Raw genomic sequence first — 21272 nt, forward strand, 5'->3', positions numbered from 1 at the left:
GTTCCTTAACCCATCCTCAAGGGTGGGGGGGGTACTGTTAGGAGCCGTGGCGGCCATGGGCACTGCCGCGACTCTCTGCATCTCCCCGGCTTCCCGCCCGTCTCCATGACGACCAGGACATCACTTCCTGTTTCTCGACCGTTCCCCGACCGTTGCCAGGGCAATGGCCAGACGCTGTGTGTTCTGTTAGCGCGCCCCGGCAACACAGGGCAGCCGGGCGCGTGCGCAAAAGGGTATACAGGCTGCGGGCTGATTAATCAGTCAGTTTATTAATTAATCTGCTCCTGGGATTTGTTACAGGACAAAGCCCTGATTGGCCAGTATTTGTATTTAAGGCAGCTGCTAAAGGTGAAGACCTCTGTCATCTGTTCTGCAAGTTAGTTATTAAACTGGTAGCCTAACACCATCACACACATTACATTGCCACAAGCCCCCTGTGCCATCACACACACATTAGTGTGCTCCTTCATCATCACCATGCTGTGCCTCCTTATGATCACACTGTGCCCCCTTATGATCACCATGCTGTGCCCTGTTATGATCACACTGCACTCTCCATGCTGCTTTCCCCCCCTTCACCTGCTCCCCCTTCATCACACTGTGCCAAGCTGCTTTTGCTCCCCCCATCTCCTGGCCCCCCTTCATCATACTGTGCCATGTTGCTTTTCTCAACCCTTCTCCTTGCTCCTATTCATCACATTGTGCCATGCTGCTTTTGCTCCCCCCTTCTCCTGGCTCCCCTTCATCACACTGTGCCTTGCTGCTTTTGCTCCACCCTTCTCCTTGCCCCCCTTCTCCTTGCCCTACCATGCTGCTTCCCCCCTTCATCACACTGAGCCATGCTGCTTCCCCCCTCTTCATCACTCTGTGCCTTTTTGCTCCCCCCCTTCATCAGTCTGTGCCATGTTGCTTTCCCCCCTTCCCCACTCTGTGCCTTTCTGCCCCCCTTCATCATTCTGTGTCATGCTGCTCCCCCTCTTCATCACTCTGTGCCATGCTAGTTCCCCCTTCATCACTCTGTGCCATGCTGCTTCCGCCCCTTCATCACTCTGTGCCTTTCTGCCCCCCCCCCCTTCACCACTCTGTGCCATTCTGCCCCCCTTCATCATTCTGTGTCATGCTGCTCCCCCTCTTCATCACTCTGTGCCATGCTAGTTCCCCCTTCATCACTCTGTGCCATGCTGCTTCCGCCCCTTCATCACTCTGGGCCTTTCTGCCCCCCCCCCCCCCTTCATCACTCTGTGCCATTCTGCTCCCCCCATCATCACTCTGTGCCATTCTGCTCCCCCCTTTCATCACTCTGTGCTATGTTGCCCCCCTTCATCACTGTGTGCCAGTCTTCTCCCCCCCCCTTCATCACTCTTTGCCATGCTGCTTTCCTCCCCTTGACTCCATTTACTTACCTTTCTATTGGTTTTTCCATCTCTTTTCTTCTGACTTCTTTCGTGCTTGCTGGCAGTGCCGTAACTAGGCATTTTAGTGCCCTGGGCGAGACAGGGCACCGGCGCCCCCCCCATCTAAATGGGAGTGACATTTGCCAAGTGGGTGTGTCCAACCTAATGTGGGGGTGTGGTTGGCACTTTACTATCTATGAAGCAGCTTGGTATATGGCAAGTTATCCTAACCTACCTAGATAAATTAAAGGAGAGCAAATACCAGTGCTAAACACAGATAATAATGTTTTCTGGTCCTAAATGGCAGGTCTAAAAACGTAAAGCAATAAATGTCATGGAAATGCACATATGGAATAATAAATAAACATTATCTGTATGTCAAATGGGATCAATTAAAATTATGAATGCAAATGGATTATAATCATACAAATATAAATTTATTTCTAAATGAGGTATGTATAAAACCATATAAACCACTAAAGACAAAAATAAACAATAGGTAAAATAAAAAGGATAGGGCTTGTTATAAGAGTTCAAGGAATCCTTAACAGAAATCCAGAGGGTCAATGGAGTCCATATTGGAAATCCATACAAAAAAAACCCATAAAAAAAACAGCCTGCGCATGCCAGGTATGAAATAAACAAGAAAAACTAATCAAAATTGGTAAATAATAATAAAGAATGTCACAATCTTTGTTCAGCTGGACGCACTGTCCGCCGATATACTTGCTGTGTGGGTATCGTGGAAATCCTCTTGACTAGATGTCAATGCTAAATGTGTCAGCGGCAGTGAAGGCTGGCAATGAAGTAGCTCTGCAGTCCAGCGGTGCGTGCGTTCCACTCTGGAACGCACGCTACTTCCTGTTGTCAGTATCCTGTTAGGGGGTGTGTTTAGAGTCCCGACCAATCACATGACTTTCTCAAGGGATGTCCTGCTTTCGGTGACTGCTTCTGATGCCTGGAATGAGTTGTTGCTTGTGGGGGAAGCTCGCCAGCTGGGCATAGAGGCAGGTGTCGGGCGGCTGCGCCCCCCTGGGCTTGCGCCCTGGGCGATGGCACCGCCCGCACCTCCCTAGTTACGGCTCTGCTTGCTGGCACCTCTCTGTGCCGCTCCTCACTGAATATGTCGGACGTGATGATGTCACGCCTGACATTCAGTGCGAATGGAGCAAGGAGGAGCACATATCATTATTTACGTTCCTTAATGAATCAGGCCCTTTTTGTGCATAGCTAGATGCTTTGAGATAGTGAAATAGGGTAAGAAAGATTATTTTATAAATATGCCATATCTTTGAAAATGTATACATTGAATACAGTGAATTGCTGAATATGTCTATGAGATCTTTCACTTTTGAAACAACTTCCACACTCCAAATGGAAAAGAAGATGTGCCCTACTCCTCTAGAACTATGGGTTCTTCACAAGTGGCATTTGCAGCGAATGTTATAATATTGCTTTGGGGTCAGATTTAAACAATAGCAAGTGAAAATGTATGTCCAGGAATAATTCAACTCTCTAAACAAATGAGAGAATTGCAACACAATCATTTCTCTGGTAGGCAAATCTTGTGTTCAGCCACTAGATGGCAATGTCACATTATCTTGTATCAACTAAGGCTTCAATGTTTCTTTTGATCTACATGTATTTAAGTGGGATGTCTGCTCTTTATGTAAATACAACAATAGATACCTTACTTATTCAGTGTACTCTTACAGGCCCAAATCATTGGCGTCCTTGCTTTTTTTTTTTCTTAAAGAAAATCCGTTTCCACTAAACATAAAGTGAAATTAACATTTTTTGGCCTCCACAATTATTTCTCTATTAATATTACATATCATTTGTTTTTCATATTGAGTTTGTTACTGTGTATGCTTTCAAATCAGAAAATGAAAAGAAATGGTATTGACAAAATTAGTGACATCGTATATATTTTGTAACAAAGCCTTTGGTCAAAATAACTGCAATCCCATAGATTGTAAGCTTGCGAGCAGGGTTCTCTTACCTCTCTGTATGTATTACCCAGTTTTGTCTTATCAATGTTTGTTCCCAATTGTAAAGCGCTACGGAATTTGCTGGCTCTATATAAATAAATGTTGATGATGATGAATTAACTGCTTCCTATAACCATGGATAAGCTTCCCGCACCTCTCATTTGGCAGTTTGGTCATACATGCCAACTTTCAAAACTTCTCACTCGGGAGAACCCGGGGGAGAAGTCATGCGAGACTGGGGGTAGGAGGGGGCGTCACTATAGCCCCGCCCCCACCATAAAATGGCGAAATTCACAGCATTAAATAGCAGGGGCGGGACTTAATGATGCGACTAAACCCCGCTATTCAATGCCGTGAATTTCGGCGAATCCGGGAGGTTTGCCTATTTTTCCGGGAGTCCGGAAGGACTTCCCGAAATTCGGGAGCCTCCCGGAAACTTCGGAAGAGTAGGCAAGAATGAATTTGGTCCACTCTTCTTGTGCAAACGGATCCAGTTCACCTAGATTTGAATGGTGCATTCTCCCAAGTGCTGTTCTCAGATCTCTTCATAGGTGATCTGCTGTTTTTAGATCTGGAATCAGTGCTAGCCACTTCAGAGCAGTCCACTGTATTATCTTGAACTCTTCTTGCGTGCTCTGTAATGAATATCTTTGGTCATTTTTCTGCTGGAAGACCCTTGACTTTCGACGGACACCCCCCTTTCTGACACTGGGTTCAACATTACACTCCAAAGAGGCCTGGTAATCTTCAGATTTCATGATGCCATGCACATGTTCAAGGCACCCAGTGCCAGATGCGGCGGAGCAACCCCAGAACATCACTAAACCTCCTCCATGTGGGGGCGTGGCCTGGTGGAGCATGGAGTAGGCTGTGTGCATCGGAGCTCCCCAGCCTAAATATACCCGGAGCAGATATCCTGGTGTGGAAAAAAGGCACTAAACTTACCTGGTTCTATGGAGGAACTTCTCCTGTTTCCTCCGGTCCAAGTTTGGGCTGTGTTGGCGGGTCGCGGAGACTGTGGTTGGCGCTGGTTTCCGGAGCTGTGCTGGAGCAGAATTCACGCGGTGAAGGAGGAAGGGGCTCTCTGTCTCCTGTGGTGTCTGGATCTTCTGGTCTGCGCTAATGGGTGTCTATTTGGCCGGTGAGGAGACTGCTCGGGGGTGAAAAGAAGGTGGCTGATTGCTGCTGCTGGAGTGTGGTGTTCCCGCCGGTGAGTGAGACGCGGCGCCATCTTGGTTATAACGGTTGGAGAAATAAGGCCTGACATACAGTCTAACAGCACTGGAGGGGCAGCTGACATAATATTAACCCCTATCTGCAACGGTGAGAAACCTGTTTCTGGAGCAGTAAGGGGAATATACTCTGAAGGCCCTTTCTCCCTGTAATTTCTCTGTGTACGGAAAATACTTTGTGCTGCTGTTATTGCTACCTGGTGGCCCTTTCTCCTTGTCATCTCTCTGAGTGGGTACTTTGGCTGGACTGTGTGCAGTAGTTGGTTCTTCATTGGTCAAATTCTGGTTATAATACCAGTTGCTGCTGGACGCTCTGCTGTGGCCCCCTTTTATTTCTAAAGCTACATATATAACATCCAGGGGTGTACCTGTCAACACCTCTGAATAGAAGGGGCCAGTATGGGTAAACATTCTGCGAACACCACTGCCGCGGGCAGATTGGAGAAATATGCCCGTTCTAATCCTGCCACGGCCTCGAGGTGAGCTCCTGCATCTGAACTGCAGGCACCTCAGTCTTCCAAAGATACAGATTCACCTGTTGATTTTACTCTTCAGGAGGTCCTGAAAGCTATCGCTGCTTCTGAAAAGAAGGTAATAGATAAAATTGGAGAGGAGCAGGTTGACCTATCGTTGATGCGGCAGGATTTTCAGAGGATTCGTGAGCGTGTGTCGGAGACAGAGGCCCGCATTTCCATACTAAAGGATACTAACGTTCCCTTGCCACATCAAGTTGCTGGTTTGGAAGCTCAGATGGTGTCGGTTAAACAAAAAATGTCAGACATGGAGGGTCGCCTCAGACGCAGCAATGTTCGGCTGGTGGGTCTCCCTGAAAAGGCAGAGAGTGATGCTCCGGAGACATTCTTGGAGAATTGGATGATCCAGACATTCGGCAAAGATGAGTTCACGGCCCATTTTGCGGTGGAGAGGGCGCATCGGATTCCGACTCAGAGGCCGCCTCCTGGTGCGCAGCCACGCACATTCACTGCTAAAATGCTACACTATAAAAATCGGGATGCTATTCTGCATCTGGCTCGGACCAAGGGCCCCTTAATATATCAAAACCAAAGAGTGGCTGTATTTCCTGACTTCTCGGTGGATGTACAAAACAGCAGAGCTCAGTTTATACAGGTGAAGCGTCGTCTTCGTGAGATGCAGTTGCCGTATGCTATGCTTTTCCCGGCCAGATTACGTGTGGTTGCAGATGGAACTACCCTCTTCTTTGGATCGCCTTCAGAGGCGACTCACTGGCTGGATAGGAGAGCTCCTAGAGGTCCTTGTCCGCATTGAAGATGATTCTGGTGACGTATTGACCTCCTGGACTGAAATGATGCTATTAAAATTTGTATGCCTCTGATAGTTATAATGTTTAAGAGATAAGCTCCGTTGATGTATATCATTTTGATTTATGTCTATACATACTGAAATACTTTGATTAATATAGAAGTTACTGAATGTTTACGAAGGTGTCAATTATAAGGTGATATTTCTGGGGAAAAAAGCTTTGGATCTTATATTTGGTGCTAGTGGATCGGGTGGATGTGGGGTACTGGTAGGGTAGTAGGGTAAAGTTATGGGCTGGGGGGCTTCCCTTGCTTAAAGGGTCGCAATCTCCCTCTCCTTTTTTCAGTGTATGCTGGTGTTTCCATAAATACGTGGAGGTAGCTGTGTGCATTGTTTGAGGAGATTTGGAGATAGGGGTAATGGGATCCAGGTATGTCTAAGTTGGGGGTGGATGTACGGGGAGGGGGGTTGTTGGGATAGGGTAGGGAGGGGGAGGTTTGTTAGAGTTCAATGCAGTGCCAGGTGTTTTTTTTCTCTATGCAAATACTTTCAGATGTTGAGATTGACTATTTTGGTATATACTAATGTGGTTCACTGGTGGCTGGGTGTCTGCCTGGGCTGGAGGGGGTTGATTTCTACGGGGACATGTCTTATATGTATTCCCTGGTGTGATGGTGACTGGGAAGATGAATAGGGGCTCTATTAAAATCCTGACTTGGAATGTTCGTGGCCTAAATGATAAAATTAGACGGTCTTTGGTCATATCCTAATTAAAAAAAAAAAAGTATGAGGCGGATGCTATATGTCTAACTGAAACTTATCTAGTGGGAGGTAAAGTGTTGGCCCTATGTATACTTGGTTTGGGCTTGAACGAAACATCTGTAGGCTTATTAGACTGCTCACTAATACGTTTCTCATGTTTGTAAAAGTGGTCATAGCTAGGGAGTGGATGGCACCGGAAGGCCCGACTATGAGTAGCTGGATTTACCTTGTTAAAGATACAGTCAGCCATGAAAGTTTCATGTACACCAGTAGAAAACTAGTGGATAAATATAAAGAATATGATACAGGTGGAGAATATCCCCCCATGTGTTACTGAAGGATCGAGGGAAGTGGAGCTCTCTTAATGCAATGCTCGGGGCAGACATTCAGCCACATTCTTTGTTATTGAGGTCAACGATTGTATTTTGTATTGGTACTACTGTGTTATTATCTTATTGTATCTTGAAATTTTGGATGATGTGTATACCCTGATTTGAAAATCTGAATACCAATGCATTTTGAATCTACTGTGTATGAATATTTGACACGGCTTGTATCACTGTGTGGGCTGTAGCTATTGTTTTAGCCTAATGTTTTGGACTTTTTTTGTGACAAAAAAAGAAAAAAACGCAATAAAATTTTACCTGATTTAAGAAAAAAAAACTCTTCCATGTTTGACTCTAGGGTAGGTGTTCTTTTCATTTTTCTTTCTGTAAGCATAGAGAGCCTGATTCTTCAAGGCATGCATTCTGAGTGTAACGTGCGTTTCTTTTAAAACGTACGTAAATCAGCTCTGCGTACTCCAGAATTCAACCTGGAACTGATCTGAAGATACATGCGCTGATGAATTTGGATGTAGGTCTGCTCAGCTCTATTACACAAAACACTGCAGGATACGTTCAATGTCTATGTAGAATATACATTCGCACAGAAAAATAAAAACTATCAAATTAATTTTATCTGTTATCAATATAAGCAATGACAAAACAATTTTGAAAAAAAAGTATATATTTTTCCCACGATATAATACATTTATTAGGATGATCTTAATGTCTACTGAACATAAACTCCATTTTTAGAGTTGCTCCTGATTGCAAACACATGTTATAGAATGGATACGAGGCTGTCATCATTGGTACTCCAGGACTAGCCCTGTAGCTGCAGCAAGAGATACGGCAGAAAAACAAGTATCTTTGCGATGCCAAAAGCTTGATTTGTGCATGCACTTACTGTATATTCACTCCCACAAATTGTAGGCTGTAGTAAGTGTCCTTTGCTTATATAGATGCAGTGAACATTGCTGCGTTCACTGGTGTATGTCCTTGTTCTGGGCATGGGCAGAGTGATTTTGCTTACGATACGCACAAATATTGGCAGATATATGCCTTGAATCAGGCCCAGGGACTCCAATTAGACTATCTTTCAGTAGTGGGGCCCTGCTGGGCCTCCTACATATAACCCCCTTTCATTGAGTTGTGACCCTGAAGCTTGATTTGTAGCCTTGAGATCATCCATACCTGGCTACAATCTTCTGTCAATTCTCTGGCTCTTTTTCTTTTATCCGTGCTCATTGCAGTACACACAGGGACACAAAACATGATAATTTTCTCTTAATGCTTGTTTAAAGAGTGATTTTTATATTGCAGGCACCTGCTACTCATCCCAGGTGAGTTCAGTTCCAAAGTGAAGGAAAATCACCTGCTTGAAATCTAACTGTTTTTAACTCCTTCTAAATGGTGTCAATAATTTTGTCTGGCCCATTTAAGGATTTTTGTGGAATAAGCTACAACTTAGTTAATGTTTCTACTTTTTGTGTTTTATTCCTCTGCAAACCAAAGAATAAATTATGTAGATACAAAAATGTGCATTATTACAAAAAAAGGACCAAATTAGACCTTTGTGGGGCCTATAACCTCATCAGGATACGAGCCGGGGACGAGTAGAAGACTGCGTTCAACATGCGGGATGGCCACTACGAATACCTAGTGATGCCTTGTCTCAATCCTTTGAGAATGCTGAACCTGAGGATATTGCAATCCCATATTGGACCCTAAATGCCTCCAAGCCACTATGTTGTCTTCTCTTATGCAGGTCATCGCTACCATCTCTTCAAGTGTGTTCCTGCAAATCACCTATTACCTGCTCCACTCGTTAGTGGTAACTACTGCAGATCATCGCTATCATCTTTTCCAAGTGTACTGTTGCAAATCACCTATTACCTGCTCCACTCGTTAGTGGTCACTTCTGCAGATCACTATCATCTCTCCAAGTGTGCTGCTGCAAATCACCTACTATCTCTCTGTGGACTATCACTGAGTATCACTCAGTAATCCTACTCATTTGTGGCTATCTAGTGCCTACATTCTTCTCTGTACTAGGTTCTCTATCACCGCTCACTGGGAACTTCCCTAGAGGGCCGCGACCTGCAGGGTGGAAGCTGCGAAGCCCAAATTCCCTTGTGGGAACTTCTGGTGCAAACCTTCCACTCTGTTAGATTCCGGGCCTCTGGGTGAAGTACCATTAATCCCAGTCAGAACAGAAGGATCCCACTCATCCTAGTGAATCCTGACAAGTTGTTTCTGCCTTTAGTGTTGTCTTCAGCAAGTGAAATGCATTCTCGATCAGGTTGAGGTCAGGTGATTGACAAGGCCATTGCAGAATATTCAATTTCTTTGCCTTAAAAAACTCCTGGGTTGCTCTTGCAGTAAGTTTTTGCTCATTGTCCATCTGTACTGTGAAGCACCGTCCAATCAACTCTGCTGAATTTGGCTGAATCTGAGCAGACAGTATATCCCTATGCACTTCAGAATTCATCCGACTGCTACTGTCTTCTGTCACATCATTAATACACACTAGTGACCCAGTGCCATTCAAAGCCATGCATGCCCATGCCATGACACTGCCTGCACCGTGTTTTACATGATGTGGTATGCTCAGGATCATGAGCCCTTCCAAACATTCTCTATACTTATTTCTTCCCATCATTATGGTACAGGTTGATCTTAGTTTCATCTGTCCAAAGAATGGCTTTTTAGATGCTTTTTTTTGCTAAAGTCTAATCTGGCCTTTCTATTCTTGAGGCTTATGAATAGTTTGCACCTTGTGGTGAACCCTCTGTATTTCCTCTCATGAAGTCTTCTATTTATGGCAGACATTGATAATGATATGCCTGCCTACCTCCTGGAGAGTGCTCATCAGTTGTCTGGGTATTGTGGAGGTGTTTTTCTTTACCATGTAAAGGATCCTGCAATTAGCCACCACTGTTCTGTGGACATCCAGACCTTTTCGTGTTGCAAAGCTGACTAGTGTGTTCTTTTTCCCCAGAATGTACCAAACTGTTGATTTGGCCACCCCTAATGTTCCTGCTATCACTTTGATGAATCTTTTTTGTTTTTGCTGCCTTAGGATGGCCTTTTTCACTTGCATTGAGAGCTCCTTTGACTGCATTTTGTTGGTTCACAGCAACAGCTTCCAAACGCAAATGCCATATGGTCTTTGGCCTGCTTAATTGATAAAGAAATAATGAAGGAATAGCCCGCACCTGTCCATGAAACAGCTTTTGAGTCAATTGTCCAATTATTTTTGGTCCTTTGAAAAAGAGGGGCTACATATTAAACAGCTGTAAAGTCTAAACCCTTCCTGCAATTTGAATGTGAATACACTTTAGGCCCATATTCATTATATAATTTTACCCTGAATATGTTTTGGTAAATAGCTAAAATAACAAAAATTGTGTCAATGTCCAAAAATATATGGAACTAACTGTATATATATTTATATCTTATATGGATTGTTTGTTTTTCATTTGTTAGTTTTAATAAAATTGTTATAAACAACCAGGTAAACATATAGAGCAGGCTTGGCTCCCAGCATGCTTTGCCAATATATAGCAGCCTATTGCTGGAAGGGTATGCTGGGACTTGTAGCTTCACAACACCTGGAGTGCCACAGGTTAGCCAAGCCTGTATTAGGGAGTTTTGAATATACTTTGGTAAAATTCATATATTGTGTTTAGATTCATAATTTTTCAATTTTCAGTTCTGAATATAGACTCTGGGCTTTCCATTTTTTCTTGTCTGGTGTATACTTGATTGTGAGTTGAAAGTTCCACTCTTTGAGAAGTAGCGAGTGTATAGACAATATTAAATACATAAAATATATTTGAATGCTTCACTTTAGTGTTTCTCCGTGTGCCTATATATTCTTGTCATCCTTTTTTTTTCTTCAAATCTCTTTATTTTCATCAACAACATGCATTCCAATATGTGCATATACAGGGTGATAAGTAGAGATGCTCACTGACCCCCGTGAACTGGTTTTGGTTTTGGATCTGGATTAGCTTCATGTTTTGATTTTGACAAAACCACCATTGTTTGTTTTGGTTTTGTTTTTTTTAGAAAAAATCCTAAATTATGCTAAAATCACATAATTTTGCTCTTTTTTGTTCCTACATTATTATTAACCTCAGTAACACTAATTTCAAGTCATTTGCAGTCAATTTTGACCACCTCACAGGTCACAATATTATTTTCATACACTTTTGGACAAATACTGCAGCGACCTGGCTGGATGGTAAGCGACAGAGCAACGACTCAAACACATGGCAGTTCCTAGCACATCTAGGACACATTGGCACACAGCAGTGGCAGAAAAGACAAATGGTGGTCCGCCCTTCCCGCACCCCTCGCTATGTTGGAGCTTAAAAAGGAATTCAAAACTTGCGAGATCCAAGATCCGGCGACGTAACAATGACGTTTTGCATCGTTTCAATTCTGAGGGCGCGCGACAGCTCGACTCGGTACTCGGATCCCCTAAGTTTGGGTGTGTTCGGTTCTCGGGGAACCGAGCCTGAGAATCTGTAGTGATAAGTCAGTGTAAAGCAAACAGTGAACATTACATTGATAATGTGACATTCTTAAAGGCGGTGTTCAAAGCAATGGGCATAGGAGGGTATAAACGTTTCAATCACAATGCCCCATTTCCCCTTAGTGGAGATACATGTCATTGGATTTTTTCTATTTGGAAAAGAAAGAAAGAGGGAGGGAGGGAGGGAGGAGGAAGGGGAATGGGGAAGAAGAAGGAAAGCTGAGAAGGGGTAAAGAAAGAGGAGTTCAGTGTGGCCTCAAGAGGCGGCGCGTCCTGCGCACCCACCACCCGGGACCACAAAGAAGCAAGGAAGGTAAGTAAGTGGGTCCCCCAAAGGGGGTAAGGTGGGTTTGGAAGGGGGTGTCTCCTCTCTGTCCATGCAGGGCTTTCAGGGTGCAGATATATATGGGAAAGAAAGAGAGAAGAAAAAAAAAAAAAAAGAAATAAAGGGAGACTCATATGTTGTAGACACGTGGGACATTTTACTGGATAGCATTGAAGAGTGGTAATAGGTGTACCAGGCATCCCACAGTTTGTAGAAGTGTGCGATTTTGTCTCGGAGGAGACTGGTAATATATTTCATTAGTGCAACATACCAGACCCGAGAAACAATACTTTGGAGGCCTGGAGGGCGTGGGTACTTCCAATCTTTAGCTATCTGCATACGCGTCTAACCATAGATTGGAAATACTGGGACATAGCCACCAAATTTGAAAGAAAGACCCCACATCCCCACAGGCCCTCCAGCAAAGATCCGATGTACCCGGATAAATTTTGTGTAGTCTCATAGGTACCATATAGCACCTAGTGTATACTTTGCATGTGTTCTGTCTAATCGCCATATTAATGGAAGTCTTGGAGATCCTGAGTCTGAGCTGGGATCATCCCTCCTGATCCAGTTTTTTCTGTGTTGTCAAGTTTCCATGCAACCACAAATAGTTCAATGGGATCAAATTCAGGTTTCAGGAAAGCGTGATAAACAAGAGATACCAGTCCTGGAGCTCCAATCCGGTATATGCAACTCTTCTCTGTGGGTTTACGCAGTGTAGGTGTTTTACATTGGGCTTGTAAAAAGCCGCATATTTGAATATAAGCGAAGTACAAAGATGAAGAAAGGCCTGTCTTTTCTCTCAAGTCCGGAAAGGTCTGTGGAGCATGTTCCCCCAGTATGTGAATGAACTGAGTGGAACCAACTTTCTGCCACGGTGAGGAATATGGGGAGGAATTGCCTGCAGGGAAATCTGGGTGGTGCCATAATGGCATGATGGGGGAGGGAAATGTGGCGACTTTCCACATCTTATGAAGCTTGCCCTATATATCAAGTGTAAATTGTATAGTGGAATGCAAGTAGATCGAGGCTGGTCTCTGATTCCCCGGTCAACCCATCTCTTAGTCCCTGCCTTGTAAAGGGAAACGTCCCTTTACAAGACAGCGCCGCTTTAAATTTAAGCGCCGAAGACGCCGAACTCGCGGGAGTTGAAGAAACCGGAGGTTAATACATTTACCCCCAGGTGTCATGTTTGGAGGAAATCAGGTACCGCTCATCACCAGGCCAATACCATCCCTACAGTGAAGCATGGTGGTGGCAGCATTATGCTGTGGGGATGTTTTTCAGTGGCAGGAACTGGGAGACCACAGCAATGAGACATCCTGGATGATAACCTGCTCCAGAGCGCTCTTGACCTCAGACTGGGGCGATGGTTCATCTTTCAGCAGGACAACGACCCTAAGCACACAGCCAAGATATCAAAGGAGTGGCTTCAGGACAACTCTGTAAATGTCCTTGAGTGGTCCAGCCAGAGCCCAGACTTGAATCCGAAAGAACATCTCTGGAGAGATCTGAAAATGGCTGTGCACCGACGCTTCCCATTCAACCTGATGGAGCTTGAGAAGTGCTGCAAATAGGAATGGGCGAATCTGCCCAAAGATAGGTGTACTAAGCTTGTGGCATCATATTCAAAAAGGCTTGAGGCTGTAATTGCTCCAAAGGTGCATCAACAAAGTATTGAGCAAAGGCTGTGAATACTTATGTACATGTGATTTCTTAGTTTTTTATTTTTAATAAATTTGCAAAAATCTCCCAAAAACTTTTTTCACATTGTTATTATGCGGTATTGTGTGTAGAATTTTGAGGGGAAAAAAGGAGTTTATTCCATTTTGGAATAAGGCTGTAACATAACAAAATGTGGAAAAAGTGAATCACTGTGAATACTTTCCGGATGCACTGTATGTCTGGGTTTCTTTGAATAGCAGCTGCCAGGGGCTCAATACACCGTGGGTACAGCAATGGCGAAAGGGGGCACCCCTGTCTCGTACCATTGCTGAAGGAGAAATCGGAAGATAATGAGCCATTAGTCAGCACCTTTGAAGAGGGGCGGTGATACAAAGCACTGTTGGCATTTAGAGACGCCCCACTCAAACTGTAGTGCCTAATGGTGCGGAACATAAAAGGTCATGAAATCCAGTCAAAAGCCTTCTCACGACCAAGGGGGTTTTGTGTTGGCTAACATGTGCGATAATGTCTATAGTCCGTCTAGTATTGTCCAGGGATTGTCTGGTGGGGACAAAGCCTACCCTTTTAGGAAAAACCAGAGTTGACATATAGGCATTTAGACGTGTTGTCAGAGTTTTGGCAAATATTTTAACATCAGCATTGATTAATGAGATGGGGCAATAGCTAGTGCAACAAGTTGGACCTTTGTTTGGTTTGGGGATAATTAATTGGTGGATCAAGTGGATTCATCATGAAACTTCCCTTTTTGTAATAATTAAACATGTAGGTCAAATGGGGCACTAGCTCTTTGGAAAAGGTTTTGTAATATGACATTATAAAGCCATCCAGACCAGGGGTTTTACAGTTTTTCTGTGATTTAAGGGCAAGTGTGACTTCTTCGTCAGTGATATCTTGGTTAAGGGGAGGGGCCTGTTGGTAGGACAGTGTGGGCAAGGAACACTTGTTTAAGTATGTGTTAATGGCCTAAGAGTCAGCTTCCGAGACACATTGTCCTCTGTGAAGGTTGTACAAGTTCTCTTAGTAGCTACAGAACGTGTCATTGATGGCATAGAGTGTTTTTGGGGAATGTTCAGGCCCTTGACATTGAGAGAGAGAATTGTGAGAGACTGTCACGGGCACTAGGAGTCTTTACCCAGGTATCACCAGATGATGGACTTACCAGAGCAGTATAGTTGGTAATATGGTACTCTGGTAGCGGGATGACCACGGAACAGGAGACAGCAGATGGTAAGAGAATGCTCGAGAAAAGTCTATGACTAGCAGCACTGGTAATAGGTAGATAACTGTACACGAGGAACTAGATGGACAAGGAAACGTGAGGGTAGTCAGTGGTCTGCGGATAGCAAGTTGTACCACTGCTATAGTGAGGAGGAATGTCCAGGAGTAACGAGTAGGTGGTGAGAGTCAGCGGTCTGCGTATAGCAAGTTGTACCGCTATCTAGGTGAAGGAATGGAATCCAGGTGAAGGTATCAGGGGAGTCAGTGGTCTGCGTTAGCAAGTTGTACCACTGCTATGTGAGAGGATACTTGAAACTGGTGTCACAGGGAACAGGAGACAGTGGTCTGCATCTAGCAAGTTGTACCACTGCAATATATATGTGAGAAGGAGCACGAGGAGATGAATGCAATGCAGAGTATACACGGGCACACAGAACTTGATCCCACGATGATATGCACAATATAATAATAACTGAGCAGCACTGCACAAATATACAGAGTCACAATAACTATCCAGGCAAATAGGAAACACAGTCAGATGATAGCAATAGTCTTAGTGGATAGGAACTCCGGAGGAGAACAAACTCAGTCCAGCTAGATATGCAATACACAAGCACAGTCAATGAGAAGTATGCATACCACGGTTCAGGAGAGCAGGCTGTCAGAGAGACATGCAGGGATACCTGAGCGGCTGAAGGCCGGCAGGAGGAGAGACCACTGGAAGATGGAAGCGATAACCAAGTTGGTGCAGCGCACGGTAGGTAGACCAGCAAGAACAAGGCAATACTCAGGAAGCAGTAGTATATGGAACTGGACACCTGGAGAACACGGGAGAGTTGAGGCGGTCTGATAACCAGTAGCTGAGATAAAAGCAGCGGAGCGCTGATCCGATGAAGACAGGGCGAGTTTGAAATGAGCAGGAACACTGTAGAAGCACGGAGACAGCGGATAGGAATCAGCTGGCTGCAGACACGATGAACACTGGAGAGTTGAGGTGAGCAGGATACTGTAGAAGCACGGAGGCAGCGGATAGGAATCAGCTGGTGCAGTCACGATGAACACAGGAGAGTTGAAGTGAACAGGATACTGTAGAAGCACGGAGGCAGTGGATAGGAATCAGCTGGAGCCGTCACGATGAACACAGGAGAGTTGAAGTGAACAGGATACTGTAGAAGCACGGAGGCAGCGGATAGGAATCAGCTGGTGCAGTCACGATGAACACAGGAGAGTTGAAGTGAGCAGGATACTGTAGAAGCACGGAGGCAGCGGATAGGAATCAGCTGGTGCAGTCACGATGAACACAGGAGAGTTGAAGTGGTCTGGAAACCACAAACGAACAACAGGAATCAGCAGGAGCTGAATACACGAGGAAACACAGGAACACCTTCAGAGGCTCATGGGGAATGAGACTCCAAGATCAGGCAACGAGCTATAAACCACAGGTGCTTTAAATAGGGAGTGTTGCCTGATCAGCCAATTAACTAAAAGCAACGGGTACTGAAGGTTTGAAAGGGCTGCACATGCGCAGACCCTCAGGATGGTGGACGGCCATGGTTCCTAAACACACGAGAAGCGGCACTCACAGTCCGGTGAGTGACAGAGACATAGCAAGGATATTGTGAGTTAAAATAAAATAAAAAAACAAAAGAAAAGAAAAGGGGGGAAAGGGGACGCCGTGGGGAGGAAAGGACCACTGGAGTATATAAAGATGGCCCCCAGGTGTGGAGAAAATGAGTTAGTAGGCTATGAAAGGGTAAAAGGGAGGGAAGAATGGAAAATGGGGAAAAATAGGTGTGGTTGGAGTAAGGGAGCAGATGGTGAGGGGGGAAAAGAGGATGAGGGAGTAGGCTTAAGCCTCAAAGGCAGAGGGATAGCCTAAAGACTGGGTTAACCGCAAACAAGGTGGATCACACCTACATAATAAGCTGTGTCAAGACACAAAGTGTGGGAGTGTAACTAAACATGTGCGTTTTTAGAAAGAAGGAGGTATATAAATCCCAATATGTGTGTGTGTGGCCTAGAGGGCAGAGAAAGACCCCCGTCTGTCCATAAGAAAGTAGAAGAAAGTACATATGTATTAAACAACCAGTTACAGATGCACCTGAAAAAGTGCAGTGGAGAAATTACCAAACTTTTCTTGTTGCTAGACAAAAAAATCAGATTGACAACAAAGCATAACATTGTGTAAACAAGTGGAAGAATTTGCATCTAGAGCCTCCCTTGAAGGGAGTCAGGACTGCAAATCACGGGGGTTGTTGAACAGCAGAGCTCTGGGGACCCACTCCATTCTCTCGTCCGGAGCTTGAGAGGTTGAGCCGGTGAATCAAGTCTTTGCCATCATCAGGATTTGGAATTGACAAATACTGGCCTTCCACTTCGACTACCATACGAAAAGGAAACCCCCATCGGTATTTGTAACCATTGTCTCTGAGAGTACGGGTCACATCTCTGAGGTCTCAACGTTTAGCGATCGTTGAAGGAGCTAGATCATGAAACACCTGAATGCAACATCCGTCGTGTAGGACATATGACCGCAGAAGAGATGATGTCCTTAGTTTTAAAGGATAATAGTCAAAAAATCACATCTCTGGGATGATCGGAGTCCTTTGGGCGAGGCCTCAGTGCTCTATGTACCTGTTCTATCTGTATGGAGTGATTAGACAGTGTAGGGACCAATGAAGAGAAGAATTTGCTAACATACTCTTCTAATTCCTTTGGCTCCACTGACTCGCGTATGTTGCGTAAGCGGAGGTTATTGCGCTGCTCTCTATTTTCCAAGTCCTCCAATTTGTCACTTAGAAAATCATTTTCCTTCAACAAATAGTCCAAGTCTTGAGATGCCTCATTTTGGAATTTAAGTGTAGAATCCACTTTATTTTTGAGAATTATTGTTCTTTTGGATATTGTGACCATTTCTGATTTGAGGTCTCCTATAGCCCTTTGGAGGTCTGCGGAGAAAGAGTTAGTGCGGTCCACAATCAGGTTGTGTAATTTGGCTAAATCGGCTTTAGTGGAGGGAACTTTTGTGCTTGGAGGGTCCGAATCAGTTTGGGCCCCTTGAGGGGAGCGGGGAGGGGAAGAGGTTGTTGCTTTGTCTTGACGAGAAAAATCCAGCGTAATTTTACCAGCCGTGCCCCGGCGACCTCTACCAGCGGGTTTATTCATGTTGAGGGTAAGGTCACGAGGAACCTGGCTGTCGAGTAGTGACTGTGCAGCAGACAGGCAGGGAGAGCCTGAATCGCCTGGGTGGTTATTAACACCTACAAGGTGTTATGTGAAAAGAAAGAGTGTTGAAGACGTGAGGTTGCGATGTGCAATTCACATAAAGGAGTTCTCATGGGTTTAAGAAGCTCTCTTTCCCGTGGCTCGATGGCGAGAAACCTCCAGAGAAGGAGCCCTGGGCAGTATTAGTATCTCAGGGAACCAAGTTTGGCAGTGATGGGATATCTCCACTAGGTGGCACCCCCACACCAGCTAAACAGGTATGTTCTCTGCAAAAATCAGCACAACCCTTGCAGCCTTATGAGAGGTGTTAGAAAGTGTCTCTGTGGTTGTAAAGGCTCCAGTAGTTATATTCCCAGGAACAGAGAACCCACAGCAGACTAGATAATGGTTTGGTGAGAGATCTATACCTGCTGTTAGAGTCAGGTGTTGTCTGGTCTCTCACTTGATGTATTGCAGGGCAGGAAACCTCCCCTATCAAAGTGCTGGTACTTCAGGTGTTGTGGATAGAACTCCTCTCAGATTCAGGAGTCCCGTCTCGCTCCATAGCGGCATGGGGCTATTAAGATATCCTAGAGTGTGTTTCCCGGCCTAGGAAGAAACTCAGTAGGCGAAGATGGCACCCGGCATTTTCGTGGCGTGGAATGTCGCGATTCCAGGCAGGAAGTTACTCCAAATAGCTGCGCACACTCCTTTCAGGTTGCAGGGGGTGAGGGGAAGAGCCGATCCCCGCAGATTGTCTGCACAGAGGTTTCCGCTGGATCCGGGAGTCACGTGGCCGGGTGCCCAGCTTTCAATGCCTGCAGCTATCAGGCCGTCAGGTTGGTTCCGCTCCCAGGGTGTTCCCCCCCCCCCTCAGGATGACAAAGAGAGGGTCCACTACTCTCGTGGGATCCTCCACCACCAAATGGGGACAGATTCACAGATTCTGTCTCATGGTTTGATGCAAGGTGGCTGCAAAGACCTCCGACTTCAGGGGCCTCATCAAAACGGGGCCATTATAATCGCCTCCAGGCCACGCTGTCCCCCCGTTTTTTAGTTTCTTTATTTATTTCAATCTTTTTTAAGAGCTCTAATTAGTTCAGCCATTGATGGAATATTATTTCTAATGTCACAGTGGAGAGGTGGCACTTGGATTTTTTATATGGGAGTTTATCCTTTTAAAATTAAAGTTACCTGTACATTGGTCCCTGATTGAATCAGGGAGTTACAGATTTGGATCCTCCATTTTAGAATAGTTAATTTTAAAATATAATACAGAACTAAAAATGTGAGATGCTTTCACTTGTGATGATGTCATATAAAAACCAATACACCATTGGCAGAAACTATCAATTTGTGTTCCATGTTGCCTACACATATGCCAGTTATAGTTTTATCTTCATATATCCAATATATCTGTTAAATGTCTAATTGCATAGCCCAGAAGTCAGGGGGGATAGCGGGCCACCCTGTTTACATAATTTGTTATTTTAAAAGATTGTGAAGTCAGGTAATTTACCTGACAGATATATATAAATATATATATATATATATATATATATATATATATATATATATATATAATATGTCCCCTGGTAAAGTGTGTGTAACCGAAAATGCCAGCTAATGCTGTAAAATGCTTTTTCAGCGCCTATTGACAAAGTCATAACAGATGTTTTGGTGTACTGGACATAATGTAGAAGATTTATGCCCCATCACAAAACTAATTTGGTAATTTTTTATTAAAACTTGGAGAATAGGTGTAAGGGTGTAAGGCAGTTTGTCAATAGTTTTACATATAATTTAAGGTCTGTATTTATTAAAGATACTTGGTGATAAAAGGACAACAACTTTGAGGCCTTTCAGGGTTTTGGCAATAGTGTTATATAGACAGTCAGTATTTGGAATGGGAAGGGGAATTCTGGAGACATGGAGAGAAGTATTTCAAATAATGGATCTTTTCGCTCTTTATATATTTTTTATAATCAGTAGTAAGTAACCCACCAGGTCTTGCATTTATACCACTGAGAGTCTACTTCATGGCTGTGACTTATTTAAATTCTGAAAAAAGGACTATCTGAATCTGTTTGGTTAACAGAAAATGAGGGTAAATTAAGTAAAAAAGTTATCATTTGTTGAGTTGTAGGATGTTGTATCTGTTCTCCTTGTTATAACCTTGAATTATATAAGGATTTGTTGTACTATAAGTGACAAAGATATCTGCAATGTGTAGAGATGGGGTAAATTTAGTCCCCATAGGATCTATAATATGTGGAACATACGTATTTACATTTTATTTCTAATTCTGCCAGTTGGGAAAGAACCAAGCAGCTTGACTTGCTTTTATGTTGCATTTCAAGAATGAGGATTTCTAAAACAAGACAACTTTTTTTTCTTTAACAAACAGCATATTTAAATAATAATTTTGCCCCTTAACACTAATTTTGCGTGCTCCCCAATTTGTTGCTTTAGGAATAATGTTAAAAAAAATTTTTTTCAATGAAAGTGGTTATATCTGATGATAATTGTTCTTGGATTAGATTTAATATGAACTCCTGTAGTCTCCAGGACCACTGCTTACTGGTGGGGTTATATAAAAGTACCTCTAGATAAACTGGGTTATGGTCAGACCATCTAATGGCACTTGTCTATGCTGATACCCTATGCAATTAAATATACAAGTTGTAAACCAGTCAACCCCTTCAATGCATGCTTTAACATATTTTACTGAACAGTATTTGGTAAAACAGATTTGCAAATGTATATAATTTCCCAGATACAAAAAGATAACAATCTTCAGAAAGAATCTCTATGAGCTTTGTCAATAGCAAGTGGATTGTAACGTACCACCAAAACTGTCAAGCAAAGGTGCTAAAAATGGGACTATGACCTACTTTAAAATGCATCTCTCGAATAAGAGCCACGTCGATCTTTTGATGTATTAAATATTTAAAAAAACTTTTTTTCTGGAATGTTAAATCCTCTTCAAGCAGGAGGAATGATAATAATGTAGTTCTAGTAAAAAAAAATACTAAATACTCCTATGCAGATTTTTTTGACTTTTAAAGGTTCAAAAACTGAGACAATACAGGGGAATTGTGGAAGTTAGGGGAATAACAATAACAACAATAACAAGGTATTATCCACTGACAAGTAACCTAGAACTCAATATCTCGTCCTTGTAGTATGTGCAGAAAGGTGGATACCAGGGATAGAATACCCTGCACAAGTAATCAAAAGGGGCCTCACACTCCATACAGTATAGTGTTTAGTTAACCATATTTTAACAAAACTACCAACTTGCATGGTG

This window comes from Mixophyes fleayi, chromosome 1 (assembly GCF_038048845.1).
Source record: "Mixophyes fleayi isolate aMixFle1 chromosome 1, aMixFle1.hap1, whole genome shotgun sequence".
Classification (NCBI taxonomy): Eukaryota; Metazoa; Chordata; class Amphibia; order Anura; family Limnodynastidae; genus Mixophyes; species Mixophyes fleayi.